Source organism: Lissotriton helveticus, chromosome 7 (assembly GCF_964261635.1).
Source record: "Lissotriton helveticus chromosome 7, aLisHel1.1, whole genome shotgun sequence".
NCBI classification, from domain to species: Eukaryota; Metazoa; Chordata; class Amphibia; order Caudata; family Salamandridae; genus Lissotriton; species Lissotriton helveticus.
In genome coordinates this window covers 1,026,325,776-1,026,347,464 of record NC_136068.1, presented here as the reverse complement: position 1 = coordinate 1,026,347,464, position 21,689 = coordinate 1,026,325,776, and the positions used below count along the sequence as shown (strand labels likewise).

Genomic DNA, 21,689 nt, shown 5'->3' with positions numbered 1-21,689 from the left:
CTGTAATTGATTCTGATTACAACCATCCGAGAAAGCCTACTTAAATGTTTAGCATTGTTATACAAACTGTGATATTCTTAACTGAACATCTCAAGAAATTACTTGTGGCAATGAACTTTGAATCTTTAATACAATAACCAAAATAATATTATTGAGTCCTATGGTTTTTCCATTCTAACTGTGCTGTTTAATTAAGACAAAGCCTTCCTCTTTTCCGTTTTTACAGATTTTTACAGATAAACACAGACAGAAAAACATTTTGTTTCCTGTAAATTTGGATAATAACATACATTAGATTGTTTTTTGAGTAATTATAAATGCTGTCAGTCATGACTGCTAGCCCAATAGCTGAGTGGATGACAGGTGTGGAGTTTAAAATAGAAAGACATTTTAGTTATGAGGCTTAAAAAGCAGTAGATATGCATAAGGTTGATAATAAAATGTGCATGTTTTCATGCAAGTGCATTTATTTATCATCGATCGGTGTTTAAACCATTGAAACCTGTCAGGAATTCAAGTAAGAGTGTACATTTATTGGATAGCTACATGTGGAAATATACTCGTTTAAGCTTAGTTTCTTGACAAGACCCAAATTAAATATGGGAAAATACAGATAAAATTAGCAAACTTTTAATATGGATAAATCAGACGTGATTACAAAAAAATTAATACCATAACACCCGGAGCCCTAATTATGAGATTATGTGTTGTAGGGAGAATCATTGAGCTCTGACAGAACATCAGGTGCTTTTGTTCTGCATTGCTGCTGCAGAGCTTTTGGTCTGTATAATCCTAACTCGCCATAACTTCTTTAGGAGGTTCGGTTTTACTGTTGCTATACTTTATTTCTACAGCATGGTTTTGGGAGTGTTGTAACTAAATTTGATCTCCAATTTGTAAGTTGGCTGTCAATTAATGGTCTTCATTGAACAGCCAACTTGGTATTTGGTTACCCTAAATTCCACCCCTCCTATCGGTGGAGAAAGATTGATCAGAGGATCATTGCCTCTGTGTTGAATGGAAGCGCTGCAGACTGCCAAATAATAAAGGGCCCAGTACGGTTAGAGTAGTAAATGAGAGTAAGTGAAAATACAAAATGTTTACCACGCTTCCACTGCAACAGGTGTGAATACTGAATGACTGAATTTACAACTACAGTGACATGCTACTGTCTGAAATGGTGGGTTAGTCACCAGCTGGTGTCAGCTTTATTGTTAACTTGAGAAGGATGTATGTTTGGTGAATATTGAGGCTATGTGGGACATTTGTATATTTAGATTAGATATGCCTCTTTGAGAGCGTGGCATAGCTTTAATTTCCTCTCTCATTGGACCCCCATGATCTGGGGCAAACATGTGGTGAAGACTCTCCCACTTTTCTGTATTCATACCAGAAAAATACTACAACAGCACATGATATAGCCCTCAGGAATTTCCCACAAGTGAAGCAAGGTTGTTAGAATGGCCCCAAGTGTGACACGCCCGGTCTCATTGCTCTTTCGTGATGAGATTACAAACTCGTAGTATCATTATTAATAGATCTTTGTTAAAAACAAATTTGCAGTTATTTAGACATGCATGACCCTGCAGTCAATGACTACAATACACTGTACTTTGTTTTTAGAAGTCGGGTACTTTACAGGAAGCCTATGAGTGCCTGAATTTCAAATACTTTTTGGGGAAAACCTCTGGTTTTACTTGCTTCCCCACTGCTCCATTCCTGCTACCATGTCTTTCTTTAAACCCAGGCACTCAGCCCACTCCCCACATGGCACAACCTTGAAACACTTACTGCACTGTTCAACACCGTTGGATGTAAAGGTTGCAGTATATTTAACATTGACGGCATGCAGGTGGTCATATAGCAAGTCAATCAATGAGGATGCCTTTGGACACGTATCACATAAATCAATTACAGCAAGGTTGTGTATCATGCAAATCACTTAACATCCATAAATCAGCTCTGTGCTGCGACTGCGGAGTACGATGGGCCCTTGATATCTGGCTTGCCCTGCCATAAGGCATCCCAAGGCAAGGCCATTAAGTCTGCCACCCTTTGTGACCAGGTGTGGCGTTACACTAATCTTGGGGAGATCACCATGCCACCTCTGGGACTTACATCGCCGGGCGACTCCCTTGTGGTCTCCCGCTTCTGTCTTTTTTTTTGTCTACGAGCAGCACACCAATTTCATGGATTCCTAGAGGCTCGCCCAAAATAGCTTCATACCCACCTGGTGCACCCCATCATGATTATACAACTAAGAGCACCTCAGATTGATCAGCCCATGACTTATGATTTCCCATACATTAGCCTTTCAAATCTTGCATGCTGCCACATTGAGTTTCTTGATTTTGTGACAACCCCCTTGGATAAGGTTCCCCTACAGTGGTGCCAGGAGATACATTTCGACCCCATCAAGGTGCCCCGCCAAACAGTTTCACTGTATCATTGAGCCCCGCCCACATCTGCGTCAGCAGCTCTTTTCTGCCTAGCCGCGTTAAGTCATTGTTCCCCAGTTGGATAATCAGTATGTCTGGAAGAGGCTTACCCTCCTTTCTTCTCCTCAGCATAGATAGCAAATGCTCCCATCTTATGCCAGACAAGCCTATCTAGCTTATGTTGTTGCCACAGAGTCATCCAGCCTTTCCTCCCCATGCTTGTGTTAACCAGGACTGGAGTCTTCACACATACAAGTGCTCAATCATCCTGACTAACTGCCAGCCATCACCTGCTGAGGCAACGAAAAAGTTCTGTGTCAGGCCACTTGCGGCCTGGGGGTGGTGAGGTGGTGGTACAGCATCTGGTCTTGTCTCGTCTGACTGCTAGTCCATGGTGGTTCACAGAGGTTTGTATTACGTAGGCCCTAAAAGCCCCCAACCGCCATCTCATTATCACCACGATCTACCTCTTACTCAAACCATGTTGTGCAGCTGAAGTTACCACACCTTTCCTGAAGGAGTGTGCGTCGAACAAGTAGTTATTTGCGAAGGTGTTTGCTCAGGAGAGGTCCATCCGCATGCACAAACAGGGGGGCTTACACTGCCAGGTGCCAGGCCAAATAACTCCTTGTTAGGCACCCCGTGAAGCAGTTCGACTCCATAACGCATGGCAGGTTCACCCATTGCACTTTCCCAGCATGGTCCGCTGTGGATCGCCTCAGCAAAATTGGTGTGTCTCCCAGCCTAATGTCCCCTATGTTTATGCATGAATTGCCTGCCTGTGTCTTGGATAGGGCCACAAATGTTCTCACCTTGAATGCCCCAAAGAACACCAATGCATATACAGACTGGAATAATGCTATCTCAAAGTGGCTGTTCATGACTGTTTCGACTGTTAGTAGCAGCTTACTCAGTCGTGGAAAATCTATAGGGAGCCCTGTGTCCCAGTGCTTCCACCCTTTCATTGCCTCCCTTATGTAGTGTGTCTCTGTGGGGTCCCTACTCTTTACCAACTTTGTGAAGTGCGCTACTGTGGATAGATGGGGTTGTGCCCATGACTTCTTCCTCTTGGCCTCAAAAGCCCATTTCACAAATTTCTCAACTGCCCTGCTGGCTGAACCGATGTCTTTGAAGGATTGTAGCCCTGTCACTTGCTGTACCATTTAATCGTACCTTCTTTTAACACTTCTTGGACTCCGGTGCCAATGCACGTTCAATCAAGTATGATAGGTCTGGCCGGCCAGCTTCCACAGCTCTTCTGGGAAAGGTGTCATCAACCGGTCAGCTTCTGGGGCTAGCGCCCAGAACCTGTCCATCTGTAAGCCAGAGAGAGCATCTGCATGAGAGGTGTGTACCTCTTGCAAGTGCCTTGCCCTGATCTCTAGGTTGTGCTGTAGATGTAGTTTGACCACGGCTTGCAACAACTGTAACACCTGGAGGCACCTCGCTGCTCCACTGTTGACTGCATGTATTATCCTTTGACCATAACGTTATCTTCATACCCACAGCCGGTCCTGACAAAGTACTAGGGCCACCATTATGGAAAACAGTTCTAAGAAAGTTATGTTTTGGTTAGCCCAGCCTATGTCCATTCCTTGGAACACAATGATCTCCCTAGGATCGCTCCAAACCCCCTACTGCCAGCAGCAAATGTGAACAGCGCTAATAGTTTAGTAGACACCCAGCCTTCCCTCCAAATAAGCGTACTGTTAAAGCTTTTGAGAAAATATATCTACATAGTCAAGTCCTGCTTCACCCGAGCCCCCAACTGGACATGGCGGTGCTTCTTTTATAGGACTGTGGTGAGCTGGCTGAGACTCATGGTGTATACTCATCACACCAGTATCACATTTGCCGCAAAGTTCAGCTTCACAACTATCTCTTGAATTTCCTACAAAGTTGCTTTTTCATTCTTTATCATGGCCCCTATGTCCCTCTTAAATGCCCCTAGCTTGTCCTCTGGTATTCTGGAAGTGTGACTGAGCCCAGTTCGATGCCCAGTAATGCTAGCTTCGTGGCAGGGCCAACCATTTTGTCTGCTGCCAACAGGACACCCAAATCACTGGCAACATGTTTGAAGGGTGCCACTGTGCTGTTGCACTCACATGATCCTAGCCTTCTCACAAAGAAGTCAGCCAGGTACTGTAGTTTATACCCACCAGGGTGTTGCATGTGTAACTCCCACTCCAAGAATGTGCTAAAATACTTAAAATAGGACCAAGATATAGAACAACCCATGGGCATATCTTTATAAAAGTATGTCTGACCTTCAAACTGAAAGGCCAGCAGGTGGTAGATGTCCAGGTGCACGGGGTGGAGCCTAAACACTGATTCTTTGTCAACCTTTACCATCCTTGCCCCTTTGTCAGCCACTTTCATCAAGCCTATGGCTACATCTATGGTTGAGCAGCCCACCGTGCATTGTTCCGGGTCTATCCCATCATTTACTGACTGTCCTGCTGGAAAGCACAAATGGTGGATGGGCCTGGCTCTTTCTTAGGTAGCACACCTAGGGGGGATATAGCTAAGGCTCACGACAAAGGGTCCTGGAGGGGGCCTTCCACTTGCCCAGTCTTATCTCTTTCATGATCTTATGAGGTACTACTGCTGGATGGTTGCTGGCTGACTTTAGGTTCATTACTACTTGAGCGCTGGTTTCACCCCGAAAGGGATCTTACAATTAAGTTCCAACGCATCCATCAACAGTTGTGCATTCTCCGTTTTCTGGTATTCATTAAGTAGCTCCCTCAACTTGTATCTATTTATAGGGGACTTAGCTAACTGGAATTTTGCCCATTCTCCAGGGTCCCCTTGTCTAATGGGGACCTTGATGTCTCTTCTTGCGTACTTCCTTTTTGGTGCCATGGGCTTTTCTCCTTCTGCACTCAGCAGCCGGGTGTCCCTCCCCAACCCCCCTCCCCTCCCCTCCACAGTTTGCACATTCATGCCTGAATTTGCATGCTGGGCCACAGTTGCATTCATTCTCCTCATATTTTCAGCATTGCTATGTTCCCCTTTCTCTGTTCTGTCTTCTTTCAACCTATGTATGGTCTGGCCCTGGAGAAGCTTCTGCTTTTATCCTGCTTCCCTTTTAACACTGAGCATCAAAAGGACTGCTTTCCTCCTCCAGACCATTCTTCCCTTCCCTGCTAGCATCATAGTATGCATGTAGCCTGCTACGTCCTCCTCATCCCACGTTAGTTTGGGGTATGTCTGCATTTTTATCATGAACCTCAGTCATATTCAAGAAAGGCATCACCCATGAGTTGCCTGCGCATCTCGTGGATTTTGGCTTCGTACAGCCACATATCTGGGGTGTAGTGAGGAAATTTCTCGACAATGACAAAAGATATTATCCTATAAGCGTCAATACAGTTATCAAAATGTTTCTCCTTTCTCATCCTTCTCCTCTCTTTCCTGCCGGTTTCCTTCTTATCCATAGCAGCTAGATCCAACCCCTCCATATGTATCTTCAGCAAGAAGATATATATATAAACTCCCTGTGCCATATCCTCTCTTTAACTGTAAGTCGGATCTTAGTGGCGAGCCCCGTGGCCCTAGTTACGATGGATGGTTGGTGAATGCCTCTGCTACTTGGCCCACCAGTGCTAGTTTAGATGGCGGTCAGTCTGGGTGATTGGGCACTAGTATGTACGAAGACTCCGGTCATGGTGGACACAAGCATAAGGAGGAAAGGCAGATGGTCCCGTGGCGCCAACATAAACTGGATAGACTTGCCTGACATGACACGGGAGTGTTTGAGATCCATGCTGAGGAGACGAAAGGAGGGGAAGCCTCCTTCAGACTTACTGATTATCCACCTGGTGGGCAATGACTTAACATGGCTGAGCAGAAATGAGCTACTGACGCAGGTAAGGGTGGGGCTCAATGACACAGCGAAACTCTTTGACAGGGCAACACTGATGTTGTCGGAAATTGTCCCCCAGCACCACTGAAGGGGAACCTTATCCAAGTGAAAAATCAAGAAGAAAGCTCTATGTGACAGCATACAAGTTTTGCTGGACTAATGGATGGGAAAGCATAAAGCATGGACTGATCAACCTGAGGCCCCCGGTGTTGTATGACGATAATGGGGTGCATCTATCCAAGGCAAATATGGAGCTATTTTTGGGTGAACCTCTGGGGAGCAATAAAATTGGCGGGCTGCTCATGAACAAAAAAATAAAAAAACAGGAAGCAGGAGACAGAGGGGAGCTGCTATGGGCCGAAAGCCCCACAGGGGGTGTGACACTCCCCTCAAGATTAGAGTAAAGCCACACCCAGTCTGAAGGGGGGCCGACTTAATCAACTTGCCTTGGAATGGCTTTATGGCAGGGCAGACCAGCTATCGGGGGTACATCATACGAGACACTCACAGTCCAGGCACACCAGATGGCTGGTCTCAGAGGACAATCTAGGTAGCGAGCTAAGCCTAACACGAGAAAGGGTTACACTCTGCGTTGAAGGCTAAAACTACAGCCCCTAAAGACTGCATGAGATCACTAGTCAAGCCAAGGTTGTCAATGGATGATTTACACTTACAATTATAATGTCTGGATGTATTATGACACTGAGTTGATTTATGGGTGTTAACTAAGTGATTGCATGATACATGTCCTTAAGGCGACCTGCAACTCATCTTCCCTCTTGATTCCCCCTCTGCTATTCCCAATTTTCAGGCAGTTATGTCCCCCATCCTATTGTGGATGTGCCAAAACCAGCTCAAACTGAACCCCGGAAAGACGGAGCTTCTTCTCCCCGGTAAGAGCTCTACCTACTGGGGTCCGCATTTCTGGCCGGTAGAACTTGGCCCCCCCCCCACCCCTGTGGCCTCGGTAAAAAGCCTAGGGGTCACTATTGACGCCGGTCTCTCCCTTGGGCCCCAGGTGGGGACAGTTGTCTCCTCCTGCATGTTCCAGCTGCGCAGGATCAGGAAGGTGGCTTATCTCCTCACTCCTGAAGCTCTCCTGCAAGTAATCATGGCCCTCGTCCTCTCCCGCTTAGATTTTTCGAAAGCTATCTATCACGGTCTGCCTAAAACATCTCTTTCCAGACTACAATCTGTTCAAAATCAAGCGGCGAGATTGGCCTTTGGGATTCCGAAATGGCAATCCGCCAAACCCCTTCTTTTAAAACTGCACTGGCTCCCCGTCATCTTGAGGGCAGCCTTTAAGATCGGCTGCCTCACCTTTAAATCTTTATCCGGTTCTTGTCCCGTCTTTCTGAAATCCCTCATTAGGACCTACAGTCCCTCACGGAACCTGAGATCCTCTCATCTTCACCTCTTACTTATTCCCCCTGTCAAACTTTGCAGATCCGGAGGCCGGAGATTCGCATTCCTGGCCCCCAAACTCTGGAATTCCTTCCCCCTTTCTCTCAAAACCTCTAACTCCCTCACCCTTTTCCGTAAATCCCTAAAAACTTGGCTCTTCCCCCAATCCCGCTAAACCCTTCCAGTCCCTCAGTATTCTGCCAGCGCCAGGAAACCCACGGTGTCAGCGCGCTTTACAAGTTCCCCTTACAATACAATACAATACAATACAATTGGTTGACTTTGCTTGATTTATGACTGCCTGTGAGCGTAATGTTACATAATTTAACTGAGGGCTTTACAATTCAGTAGTGTCAAACAGTGCAGTAATTGTTTCAAGGTGGTGCCTTTAGGGAGTCGGCTGAGTGCCCAGGTACCAGTAGAATGCCATGGAGGAAACCTCTCGATAAATGGCCAGAAAAGGGAGGGCGGTGGGACAATTTTTAAATTGGCCAATGGGCTGGAGATGGCCTAAATATAAACAGCGCCCGTAAGTGACAAGGATATGGAGCAACTAGGTGAGCGGAAACCTGCCCAAAATAAAACAAGCATTTACAATGCAACGGTTTCGCTTTTGTAAAAGTTAGAGCTTTTGTCATTGCTCATAACAAATGTTCCCGACACGCACATTCCTCTACGGCATACTCCTCTGCTGGCGACTCTCAATGAATGGAATAAAAGCGTGGACATCAAGAAAAGCAAAATGTGAAAAACGTGCAACATAATAAATAAAATAAAGACTGCGCGCTCTCTCTCTAGCGTACTAGCATACATATGTCGGGGGTTACACAAATGGAGGAAAGCATGCTAAAATGTTTCTTCTGTTAAACAAGTCACACTCTCTCGCTCCAGGAGCCGTTTTTGCTCATTAATATACACATTTCGGATGCCGTTCGTAAGAAATGTAAAAATGTGCAATGTATAACATAAAATGTTCTAACGTGAACATTATTTGGTATGTTTTCGCTGCAGTTTCCAGCGTTTCAGGAGAGGGTTTCCAATAAGGCAAAACGAGTCCCAGCTGAATATACCAGTCTGTCTTCCTCGCCTCTATAAAAACACAAAAGAGTTCAAAAGCTCTAGTCTGGCAAATGTAGCAAATGCAATGCCTTCACCGGGTAATGCCACTTAGCATAAATAGCCGTCATCCATTGTTTAAGTCCTTGTGTCTTCCGTTTGAGTAGGTGTCACAGTCAAGTTTTAATAGGTCTCTTTGTGCACCTACCTAGCTCTATTGGTTTTCCAGCCGTCCCTTTGTGAGGCGCATTCATCGCCCGACTGCCAGTATGAATACATGACATTACTGTGGGTGCAAAGTGCAAAGGGAACACAACAATAAAAGGAGACAACAGAACACCAGAACGCGGAGGCAAAGACGAAGACGGAAAACAGAGACGACAGCAACGAGACCCGTGTGCTCCTGTCTGCTGAAGGTGCCCGACCTGCTCTTCTCTGCCCTGGGTGATGGTTGTGTCCCTCACCCATGAGCTCCTGTCCGCTGAAGGTGCCCGACCTGCACTTCTCTGAGCTGGCCGCTGGGTGATGGTTGTGTCTCATCCCGTTGCGGTGTGAGTAAGTATGTGCTTGGGAGGAGACCAGATCGCCCCTGTCTGTGATTGTGGTTTATTTTTTGGAGGCGCTCCTGGGTGTTATCGTCCAGGTCTGCAGACAGAGGGCGTCCCCACTCTTTGGATCAGGCAGGTGGGGGCCCCCATTGAAGGGAGGCTGCAGTTCTCAGTGGCTTGGGGGCCCACATGCCTGACGTGCCTGCCAGGGGAGGGGTGTGGCCGGACAGCTGCATGCAGCGGATGCCAGGCAGCTGCAGCTAAGTGAAAGCAGGCTTCTTGTGGGGGCGCAGGCAGATGTTTGAATCCCAGGGCGGCGGACGGCATTGAGCCCTGTGATCCGTGACCCGTCCCAGCGCGCCCCGCTGCAGCCTTTCGCATCAATAATGCACATGCTGTGGCTCTTACTAATGCACGAGGAATGCTGGCCACAGATGAGTAACAGATACACTGTTCGTCTGCGCCGAACCTGTAGATTACAAACTGAACGGGGTGCGGGCGAGCCCTGCCGAGGCACAGATACACTGCCTGTCTGAGGCCTGTAAGGAGAGCCTGTTGATTACAAACTGAACGGGGTGCGGGCGAGCCCTGCCGAGGCACAGATACACTGCTTGTGTGCGGTGAGCTTGTATGAGAGCCTGTAGATTACAAACCGAATGGGGTGCAGGCCAGCTCTGCCGAGGCACAGATACACTGCCTGTCTGAGGCCTGTAAGGAGAGCCTGTTGATTACAAACTGAACGGGGTGCGGCGAGCCCTGCCGAGGCACAGATACACTGCCTGTCTGAGGAACAGATACACACTGCCTGTCTGAGGCCTGTAGGGTGAGCCTGTAGATTACAAACCGAACGGGGTGCGGGCGAGCCCTGCCGAGGCACAGATACACTGCTTGTGTGCGGTGAGCTTGTATGAGAGCCTATAGATTACAAACCGAACGGGGTGCGGGCGAGCCCTGCCGAGACACAGATACACTGCCTGTCTGAGGCCTGTAGGGAGAGCCTGTAGATTGCAAACCGAACTGGGTGCAGGCGAGCCCTGCCGAGGCACAGATACACTGCCTGTCTGAGGAACAGATACACACTGCCTGTCTGAGGCCTCTAGGGTGAGCCTGTAGATTGCAAACCGAACAGGGTGCGGGCGATCCCTGCCGAGGCACAGATACACTGCCTGTCTGAGGCCTGTAGGGAGAGCCTGTATGAGAGCCTGTAGATTACAAACCGAACGGGGTGCAGGCCTCACACCGCAACGTGATGAGGCAAACGGACAGCGGGAGGGGGGCAGGAACGGGCTCACGGACAGCGGGAGGGGGGGGCGGAACCGGAGAGCGGGACATCGCGCAACCCACCCCTGAAAACGACACTTTAAAAATGGCGAAAACAAAGCTTGAAAAAAAAATAAGAAACAACCGCCCACCGCCGCATGACGAGCACAAGGGAGTGGGATGAGTAAAAATCGCAGGAACGCCCACGAATCTGCTCGCAGAATGACGAGCAGATCTCTCTTCCAATGGCTAGCCTCCATTTATGGAGCTAGCCAATGGAAAGAGAGGGTGGGACAACACACACATACTGTAAACATTAGATTTCGCCTGCGCCGAAAAGCTGCGCGGTGCACAGCTTTCGACAGGCGAAACCTAAAAAGGAAAAGAAAGAGCAAAAGCTAAGGAAGGCAATCAAGAAACAAGAAGGCATTGAGGTATGGTGGAGGTCTGGCGGCCAGGCAGTCCCACGCAATGGGTCAATTTAAAAATTATAACACCAAGAGTACCTGAAAGTCAAAAAATACATATATATATATCTGTCACTCCACTGTTAGTCCGACACCAACACCCTACAAGTGATAGTATAGTGGGCACAAACAAAGTGATAAAGCTAGGTGAAAGAGAAGCCCTAGAGCAGGGGGAGAAATTCCCATCAGAGGCCACACTGTACCGCCCTGTTTAGCATCATTTGGGTGCCCCTTTGCTCACGAGGCAGGAAAAGTGGTCTCAGTAGTGTCACTGTGGCCAAATGTAAATGTGCTAGAGGTGCAGTAAGTTGTCGAAAAATGAGTGTGACTACTGAAAAAGCAGTGTAAAAGTATATGAAAAGTGGAAACTAAAATTGAATAAACTGAGTAGATATCAGTGATTTATTATTATCTCCCAGTTTCCCAAGTCTAAAAACAAAGTGAAAGGCACAGATTTAACATAATATCTGTGGTTAGTAGTGGTCAACATGTTTCAGCATATCGGCGAAATTTTTTTCAATGCATTCTTCAGGACCCGATGTTATTTGACTACTGCTTTTCAATGTGAGAATTAAAAGATATCACCTGCAAATGTCAGGTTGTCCGTTCAACCACACACCATTAGTTGTGGTTATTGCGCCTCACCCCACCTGGCTGCAGCTCAGGTCTAAGGGGAGCACCGCTCTGTCCGTCGGTATCTCCTGGCAGTCATCCGAACTGTCTGGGGGGCCTCCCTCGTGGTAACTGGGAGAGAGATAGCCCCCTGCCCTGCAAGGCATTGGCTGAAAGTTTGCACCCTTGATTTAAACCTTGAAATTCACTTGGTGGGGAGGCGGTGCAGGTAGGGAGAGTGTGGGGTGGAAACCTGCTATTTTGCTCTCCCCATCCGTTGGACCTGGACTCGCGGCTGGGTTAACACTGAATCACCTCTATGCCCTCTTCACAAGTGGGCCCCCTCCGATTAAGGAGCTTTCACTTGTGGCGCGCTTCCAGTATATGTGTAACTTCCATTTTAGTATGCAATCACTTCCGGTCCTCGTGTACCTACTCTGTTCTTTCATCGCCTATCATCCACTGATATCTAATTAACTCATGTCATCTTCCTCCTCCTCACCTTCCTTCCAGCACTGCTTCGTCACCAGCCCACACCCCTTATGTTTCATGCCTGTTCACTTTATGGTCACTAGCCGTAGCCCGCGAGTTCTGCTCTGCATCAGTGCACTCTGTCCCTTGTTGCGCTCCAGAGCATCATTTCTCTCGTACTTGTGTCCCCTCTTGTGGACAACAGTCGAAGTGCATTAAAAAAAGAGTATGGGAACTGTGACCCGGAGTCCATTTAGGGCGGGTCAGTGGGTGTGGGGTCAAAGGCATGGCTAAAAAGAATAAAATATTCTGCAACTATTTTGTTGGTCTTTCACCTTCAAGTTTCTGCATATATAATAACACACACCTTAACTCAAAAATAAAAAGTTAAGTTGAACTAATCAGTTAGAGATGTACTATTTTACGTTGTGAAACCTTTATTGGTTAATGCGGTCACTGCTGATATCTTTGTGTGTAACCAGAGAGCAACATAACTGAATTCTGGTTGCTGCAGTGGAGAACAGTGACTTGTGTGTTTGTGTGTTTTCAGTGTTACAAGGTCCCAGCCTGTAAAAGAAAGCCCTGTGAATATATGCATCATTATTCTACACTTGCATTACCCACAGTATAAGATAGGCTGCTACAAACTGCACAACAATCTAAGTAATAAGCATACTGTACCTAGCACAAACATTTTTATAACTGTCCATTTAAGGACACACTCCACAGCTCATCAGGGCACCATAAAATACCTCTTCAATTGACTCCACCAATTAAAGCTGCTACAGGCTTCCAAGCAGCCCTTACATTTTCAGATTAACCAAATGGGCACATTACATTTCTTTCAGGCAAGAGACACCTTGGCAAGAAAGCCCAGTTTCTTGTTCAGCTGTCCATCTCTCCTTCGGCTTCACAACACAAGAGACTCTCTATCACCTTCCACTTCAGCTGAGGCATCTCCTATGTCGTAATTAAGCATCACACGAGGGCTGCCTTTTTAAGCTAAAGTAGGGGAACTGTTTTTGTCAATTCTTAAAAGTATAGCCAGGTCGTACCCCTCAGATCCCGCCCACTTTGATCTCTGCATTCTTTCCTGTCCAGTGGCGGCTCGCACAGGTAACTCTTGGGTGGCGGTGAGGCGGGGCAGGGCTGGGTGGGGGGTAGTGGAGTGTGACATACGACGGGAAAGAGGAGACTAAAGTAATAAATAAATAAAAGCACTTACTTTGCGTTTGCCTCGCCTGGCCTCCCCATAGTATTACCTGTATGAGCCGCCACTTTTCCAGTCCCCGCTTGCTTATCTTCACTTTGTTCCATTTTCCTGCCCACTACAGCTCAGTTTTGTCACCTTCTCGTTTCCATGACAGTCTGCTGAATGCGCTTTCATATGCCCCATCACCTTAATCCCCCCAAACGTTTCTATACCTTTCTTATGTGTAGTTTGCCTTTACCGATAACAGAATCAAATCTATTACCAGACCGAAGTCTCAATTATGACAAAACGTCTTTACTGAATTCTCTAGCAACAAACTTAAATCATAAAATATATGAAACATATTAAAGAGAAACAACATGGTAGCTTGAAAAGTACAATGAATATAAAGGTTAACATTGCATGCCTTGCGCAGCATATTACATCATAAATGTTCTAATTACATCACAGCAAGGGGTGTGACTAGACCTGAACTTGGTGGAGGTGGGGGAGGGAGGAGAATAACAAGTTGTTAACCAATGGAGACGGGGCTAGCACTTCAAACAATAGGCACAGGTCTTCTTAGAGACACTACAAGAAAATAGCAATAAATGATGCACTTTAAGCATATTAGCCAAACCCGATATGATTACAACAAACACGTTTTAGTGGATTTGACAATGTTTATTAGGCTACTGACAGAGATCTTTAAAAAAGGTAAATGAGCGATTTGACACAACTTTTACACATTTGAATACAAAAAACGTTAGAGTCAGCTTTTGCAAAGTGTTTTCAAGACAAAAGAAATCTTTGTGAAAGCTCGAAAAAAAATTCCTTACGAGAAATGACACTGAACCCATGAAATATTTTTAATTCTATCTTCTGAAAAACACTTGTGTCTGACTGTTGGTCAAAGGAAAGTTTTCAGTCTGCTCATCAGTAACACTTTTTTAGTTGTTGCAGTTTTTTTATAGCACAAACGCAACCCAAAGGTATTCAAGCGTTTTACATGAGGACCAGTTACATTACACAAGGACACATTTATTACTTTTTTAGGCATTTTTTTAGGCAGATTAAGCGATTTGCCCAGAATCATAGGATGTTAAACCAAGATTTAAATCTGTTATCCCAGTTCCAAAGTGAGCAGCTCTGGCCATAGTGCCACATCCTCTTCCAGCTTGAAGCTGCACACATGAACAAGTCTCAGAGTATTGAGCTTGTCAGTTAATGCACCTGATTTCAGGTTATCTGTCTTGCAAGTCACAGGCTTGATTCCGAATGCATCTTTCATGAGTGGGTGCCATTCATTTGTCAATGTTACCACCTTCTAATTACTCTGCCATGAATCTGCCCTAGCGTAAATCAAAATAAAATAGCACCTTGCCTTGAGCAATTCAGCTACATTTATGCAGGAAGCCATGATGCATACAGGCTTGGCAAAAGGGTAGTTGCTTGAAATAACTGAGCAATGAAAGGTGTTCTAGTATACAAACAATTCAATTATTCCTTCAAGATCCAGAACACATAGAATGTGTGGCTGATGAGCAATGTCCTGCAAAGAAGTCACTCCAACACACTCAACTGGGTGACATACCAGAGGGAGGCTGACACAATCGCCCTCCAACAATCGCCATGGAAGCAACCATGCAGGGGCATGTGGGAGGCCCTAGACAAATACCTGGACACACATGACCCACCATAAACAATACCAACACAAAGCTACCAGCCTGAGTACAGCATATCCCCACTCTAGGGGGCCGTGCCAATTGCAAGAATAGCAAACTCCTTGTATTTTTCTTCTTCCCTTCTTTTTGCTCCCTTCTTTCCTTTTTCACACCTCCCCCCTACCATATAAGGGGACAATTGGATAAGGGGGACAACCTAGCATGAAAAATCTGTAAAGTAGCGCCACACAATTCAGCGAACCTTGGCTGAAACCCTGTAACGAGATGTCCATGATGAATGTATGTTTTATGTGTATGTAAAAACAATAAAAAAACTTATTGAAATTAAAAAAACAAAAAACAGAATTAAGCCTCCTAATAGCATAGGGTACAATACAAAAACCATGCTTTCAATTCGGTTCTAAAGCCCCAAACATAAAAGGCCGGATTTAGATCTGGGCGGACTGGCTACTTCGTCACCACGGTGACAGATATTCCATCCACCGAAATATAAAACCTATTATATCCTATGGGATTTATATTTCGGCAGACTTGATATCCGTTGTGACAGAGTAACCCATTCACCAAGATCTAAATCAGGCCCAAAGTTTCAAAACCACTAGTATATCAATGTTTTTATTAAGTCATTGAGAGGCCATGTGCCTAATAAACTGCAAGATTTGCTACACATTTCTCCTGTTTTCCTTAGAGAAGAAGGGCCATTTCCTCTATAATGGTTGTTCCTAAATGTCTATACTAAATGTAGCAATTAGCCTGGCCTGGGTAGCCATGCTGTCATATTCTGAATGCCTTGAAGCTTGTAAATAGCTGACTCGGGAAGGCCATTGTAGCGCTGGCATATTTCAAGCTAGCAATAATGGCAGCACTAACAACATAAGATTTCATGTGGCACAGAATAAAAAGAAGGTTTCTCTTCAAGATCCTAGTATGGAGGTAACAGAACGACACAACTGCAACAGCAGGATGCAGCAGGTGGAAATGCCATCAGTGTAATCTTGTCTAACATAAATCAATTCAGCCAAATATGCAATCTCAGTACATAAACTGCTTTTAAACTCATCTGGTATCTAGTGCTTTTCAAGATGTTTAGAAAGCTGGTGAGCAAAACTTCTCAATGACTGACGGCAAAAGATAGAGCCTATAGACAGTTTCGGCCATAAAAAGGGGTTTGACGACCCCGTACTTCCAATTCACTAGCAATAGTGACAGATGAAAACAGATTTTAAGGATAAAGGTAAAAGGAGGTGTAACAGTTTTACAGTCCTGACTGGACATACATGATCTGGGATGTCTGATTTTAGAAAGGTTAGCAAAGAGTAAACGCTTGATTTTTTAATCATTGGGGAAATCTGCTAGCTATAGGAATGACCAAAATGGCGAAGGAGTGCAATTATACTGCATGAGACAGGAAGAAACTGGAAGCTGGGCAATACAATCATGGACAGCCTTGGTCTCACACGTCTCATAGGAAAAAAGAGGCCATTTGTCACAGACAACTTGGAACAAAGAATGGAGACTGTGTGCAACAGAGCCCCTGAGAAGTTGGAGGCATGAGAAACAGAATTTTAATTAAAATATGTCTTAATAGCAGTAAGAGCCAGTTTGTAGGGCCTGAGTTATTGACATTCCATGGTGCTTTCAAAGTCTGGCGTATGTGTGTGTGTACATGAAAGTTCGTGTTTTGTTAACTGCAAACTTGTAAAACATTTTACATACAAAGGTGGAGGGATTGCTGCGATTTCTTTCTTCCACCATCCTCAGATAAATATGTGCTGTTACCCCACTCTATTTAGAGTTGGCAGAAATGCCATCTCTCCTGGAGTAAACATCTGACCTAGCCGTCCATCTGCCAAGGGGCTGCCAACTCACAATGATGGTTGTCCCACCCTATTGAGGGCAGGGGTACCATCACTCAATTTCCCTCTCCGAGGCATGGTGAATACAGACCGGAAACATCCAGAATGGCCCCCACACGCAGGGAGAAAGTAGTCTGCGCATCAGGCCACCTGTGTTTTGTAATAAAAAATCTAACTCCAGCTTTGAGAGTATATTTTCTTGATCCAAAGAGGTTTGCCGACGGGGTGCTTTACAAATAGTGTCTGCCTGACAGTGTTCAAGGGGCGGGTGTAAGGTGGGCGTAGGGGAAAGGGGTGAGGAGGGTGAAAGAAAGAGGGGAGCAAGCTGGCTGGCAATGGGGAGCACGTAATGCTCCCCGTGCCTTGTTTGAGGTTTGGCTGGGGCTATTGAAGGGGGTCCGGGCTACAAATGCTGCCGTTCCCACAGGTATACGGCCTGCTGGATTTTGCCTGCTGGATATTTCAGCTGCTAAATGTATTTTTGTTGTTCAAGCACTCAGCATCCGACTGTGACACTGGAGCTATTTTAATAGAGCGGAATTCAATTCCTCATTGGAATTCTGATGCACACAGTTATAAGTTGGGGCCCATGACGTTTATGGGTACCCTGCAAGTGCGCTGATTAGGCAGAATCAGCACACCACCATGAGGTATGAGAAGCTTGAAATAACAAATCCTCTTCCACCTCTCAATGGCTTTTGGATGACTTCTGTGGTTGAAGTGGATGGGATGTATTGGGAACGATGTTCTTAATCTTTTTTCATTTGCAACTACAGCTCTCCGACTTATTGTCAAAAAATGTAACTGTAAAATGTAACTGTTCCAGAACAGATAATGCAGACTTTGAAGTGCCTCTCGGGTTCTCCTGCTCTGTGAACCCAAGGAAGAACAGACACAGAAGTAAAAAGCCTTCTTTCCAAGGTGCCTGCTAACTGAAAGACCCCTTGTGGAACAACTGGACGCCGTGGGAACACTTTGCTGCTTTGCCCCCTGCCCTACCTGTAACTTCTCACCGCTCCCGCTTCGCGGGAGCCGCTTCGCGGGAGCCGCTTCGTGGGAGGACCCACCAATGCTGTTTGCTGCCCGTTTGCCGCACTTCCGTGAGTGCTGACCAACTGTGTGGCAGAGAGGCTGCAGGGGAGTAGCGCGGCAGGGACTCACTATCCCAAGAGTCCCTGCTCGACCAAGCAACATCCGGTCAGCGCCCCCCTGCGTGCCCCGCCCACAACCGGCAAACGAACAAAAAGGAGCCTGGTGCACTCGAACTCCGTGACCCCTTGTGGAACAACTGGACGCCGTGGGAACACTTTGCTGCTTTGCCCCCTGCCCTACCTGTAACTTCTCGCCGCTCCCGCTTCGCTGGAGCCGCTTCGCGGGAGCCGCTTCGTGGGAGGACCCACCAACGCTGTTTGCTGCCCGTTTGCCGCGCTTCCGTGAGTGCTGACCAACTGTGTGGCAGAGAGGCTGCAGGGGAGTAGCGCTGCAGGGACTCACTATCCCAGGAGTCCCTGCTCGACCAAGCAACATCCGGTCAGCGCCCCCCTGCGTGCCCCGCCCACAACCGCCCTACACCTATATAATCCGGCGAGGGTTCGTCTTGCGGGACGCAAGCGGGACGCCGGGCTAAGCCCGGGCAAAGGGCGGGCCCTCTGTGGCCCTCAGAGGCCTGAAGAGACAGGACTGGGCCAGTCCCCCTGGTAGAGTCATCATTCAAGTAAGAGTATAAATCCCCCACATTCCTGGGCCTACTGTTGAATATGTCAGTTTTCGTGAATCTTCCACCTTCTGCTATGTTATTGGACAAAACAGGGGGTATACTGAATGGTACGCTCGATAACTATTTCACCAAAACTGTCTCAGAAGGTACCAGAGTATTATCTTTAGCAGAACGCCGGGATGATCGTCGCCGTTCCACAGAACGGATTAAGAATAGAGCACTATCTGAACCAACGCCTGTTGCTACACCAGCCAATGACTTTTGTACTGATACTATGGAAGCCACATTAATTGAGGATAGTGTGCCTATCTTGTTAAGGGAATGTCTAGCTCCGTCTATTGAATCAATACACACTGTCCCAATTTCTATTACCCCCGACCCAAATAGTACCCCCTTTATAACAAAAGTAATAATTTCACCAATACCTAGGCCTGGGAAGATAGTTAGAGGAAAAATACCTAGACCAGTGCCTTACAAAACTCATGGGTCACCGCCGACCAAAAAGAGACGCAAAAGACTAGACCCATCCAAGCCCAAACTAAGTCGCACAGAATTTGGGGAAAAATCTAACTCCACCACCATTGAACTAGTAGAAACCCTGGCTGCGAAGAGAGATGCAGAGGCAGTGTTAGACCCCTCCGCTCCTTTATTAACGACACCTCATTTGGCTACAAGTAATGATTCGGAACATGCCATTGATGTTGAAGGATCCATATTAACTCCTACTAGTAATTTACTAGATAGTATAGAACAAATTGTAAGGAGTTATACGCTAGCCATAATCGAAAGATTAAAAAGAGTGAAGATAAGATTAGAGAAAATAGAAGCGGACTTGGTTATACATGATAATTCCGCTAGGGCTTTAGGTAACAAGGGTCCATTAACAGCGCTGGTCTCGAACAGAGCCCCTACCTTGGCCCATACTACAACACCGGATGTAGCAGTGGCAACATCTTCCATTACTACTCCCAGTCATAACCCGAAAATAGTCACATTAGTTGCCACTACCAAAAACCAGCCCACAAGTATATTACCTAACCCACAACGGACCCAAATGGCTAAATCAACATTACTTGTAGCTTCTAATTATACTCCTGATATCCCTGCCAACAACCAGCAAGCAAGGGAAGTGGGTAACTCATTGAATGGGCTACCTGGAATGGTTGGGGAAGAAGCTAGATACACAAGAGGGGTTCAAGGAAGGAGACCACCTACAGAACTTCCACCAGAAGCTGTGCCTTATGTGGTGGTCCTCACAGGGGTACCAGAACTGCCCGGGAACAAGCGGGAGGGTTTTTTTCAACTCAAAAACAAAATAATGCACTGGCTAATTTCACATAGACCAAAGCCCAGTAACATTAATGGTGAAATAATTCATGTCCGACGGTTGCCCTGGCTAGGAGGAAGACCGAAGGACATAGGGGGAGATGTGGTTGTGGTGAATTTTAGAGATAAAAATGCGGTCCAATACATACTATCCTGGCCATATAGCAATGAGGATAGTTGTATCATACCTCGCCCATTAACTTATTTTTATCCTAGATCCATAGTATTCCCACATAAACAGACAACCAATAATGCTCTTTTGAATAACCATTCCCTCTTCCACTTGGAGCCTGCTAGAAATCTTGTTAATATGTATCAACCAGTAATAGCCCCTGTACTACCGGGGTGGAATATCATACCCCCAAGATCAAATACAACTGAACACAAAAGAATACCATACATCATCCCCTTCACACCACTGGAAACTTCGAATAGATTCGACGTTTTCGGTGGTCTGGACGAATGTGATTGAAGTTTAAGGAACAGGGAGGTTTTAAGTGGTGGTGCTAATAACAACAACACTGATGGAGCTAAGGAGGAGGAAGGCGGTATATCCTTGAGTCCAGAAAATTCTGTTGCTATAACTAGTAGTGGGATTAATTGTAGTTTGCCTACACTTACACCAGTCGGCAACAGTGGGATTAAGGAAGGCCATTCTTCGATTAAATTGGTTACTTGGAATGTGGCGGGGGTGCGTGCAAAAATGTGTGACCCAGACTGGAATAGCTACATGAACACTTTTGATATTTGCATGCTCCAGGAGACATGGGCCACGGACCAGGTCCATAGAGTGGGATACAAAACATACCAAATAGAGGCTATCCCCTCATCAAGAGGTCGAGCTGCTGGAGGCCTAATAATATGGATCAGCGTTTCTATTTCTATTGATATTAAGATCTTAAATACTGATTCCCTTGAAATACTAGGCCTGGAAATAACTACAGAGGACAAAAGAGTGATTAATCTCATAAATGTGTATAATAGTCCTCATCCCACCTACAAGGTATCACCATGTATTGAAAAATTGGAAAGTTTCATGAGTACCCTAGAGCCTGACGCAAGCGTAATCTTGTGTGGGGACATGAACTGTAACTTTGAACCGATTTCGGGCATGGCTAACCTGTACGAAGACGAGGATGTGGCTAATGGGATACCCCTTCTGATTGATAAAGGAACTGTTACTGGGACCACATTAGCTCTTCAGATCACTAGGTTGCTCACAAGTCATGGTCTGAGGGCCTGCAATGGGCGTATGCCTTCTGATAGCATGAAAGCACCTACTTTTAACAGACGTAATTATAAAAGTAACCTAGATTATGTTATTGTTACGTTTGACTTGTGGCAATATACCATTGATTTAAAAGTTATCGAGAGAACTGAGAGCGACCACTACCCACTAGAAACCAGCTTTCTGAAAAAATTATTAAATGGGCAGGGAAACATAGTGGGTGGTGATACAAATGCACAGTTACCATCATTAGATAATATTATCGTCAGTAACAATAGAAGGGCGGTTAAATGGGCATACATATTGGAAAGGGAGGATCTCTTATCCAATATATATTGCACCTTGGCAAATACATTTGAATCCTATTGTCCTCATGGGAGTGAATACGGGGAATTTATTACCCTACACAAACTTTTTTTCAGCAAATTATTAGACCTCTTAACAATAAAATTTAAAAAAGGGACCGGTATTACAAATGCCAAACCAGTTGGGAAACCATGGTATAACAAAGAATGCCGAGTTGCCAAAGCTGCTTTGATTGAGGCAATCAAAAGAAAAACT

At 45.9% G+C, this 21,689-nt stretch overlaps 1 protein-coding gene across 3 annotated transcripts in view; it reads right to left on the bottom strand.

Moving 5' to 3' along the window:
• The window catches only part of CSNK1D (casein kinase 1 delta), a 662,772-nt gene that overhangs the window by 160,418 nt on the left and 480,665 nt on the right, over positions 1 to 21,689 (bottom strand). The window lies entirely within an intron of this gene.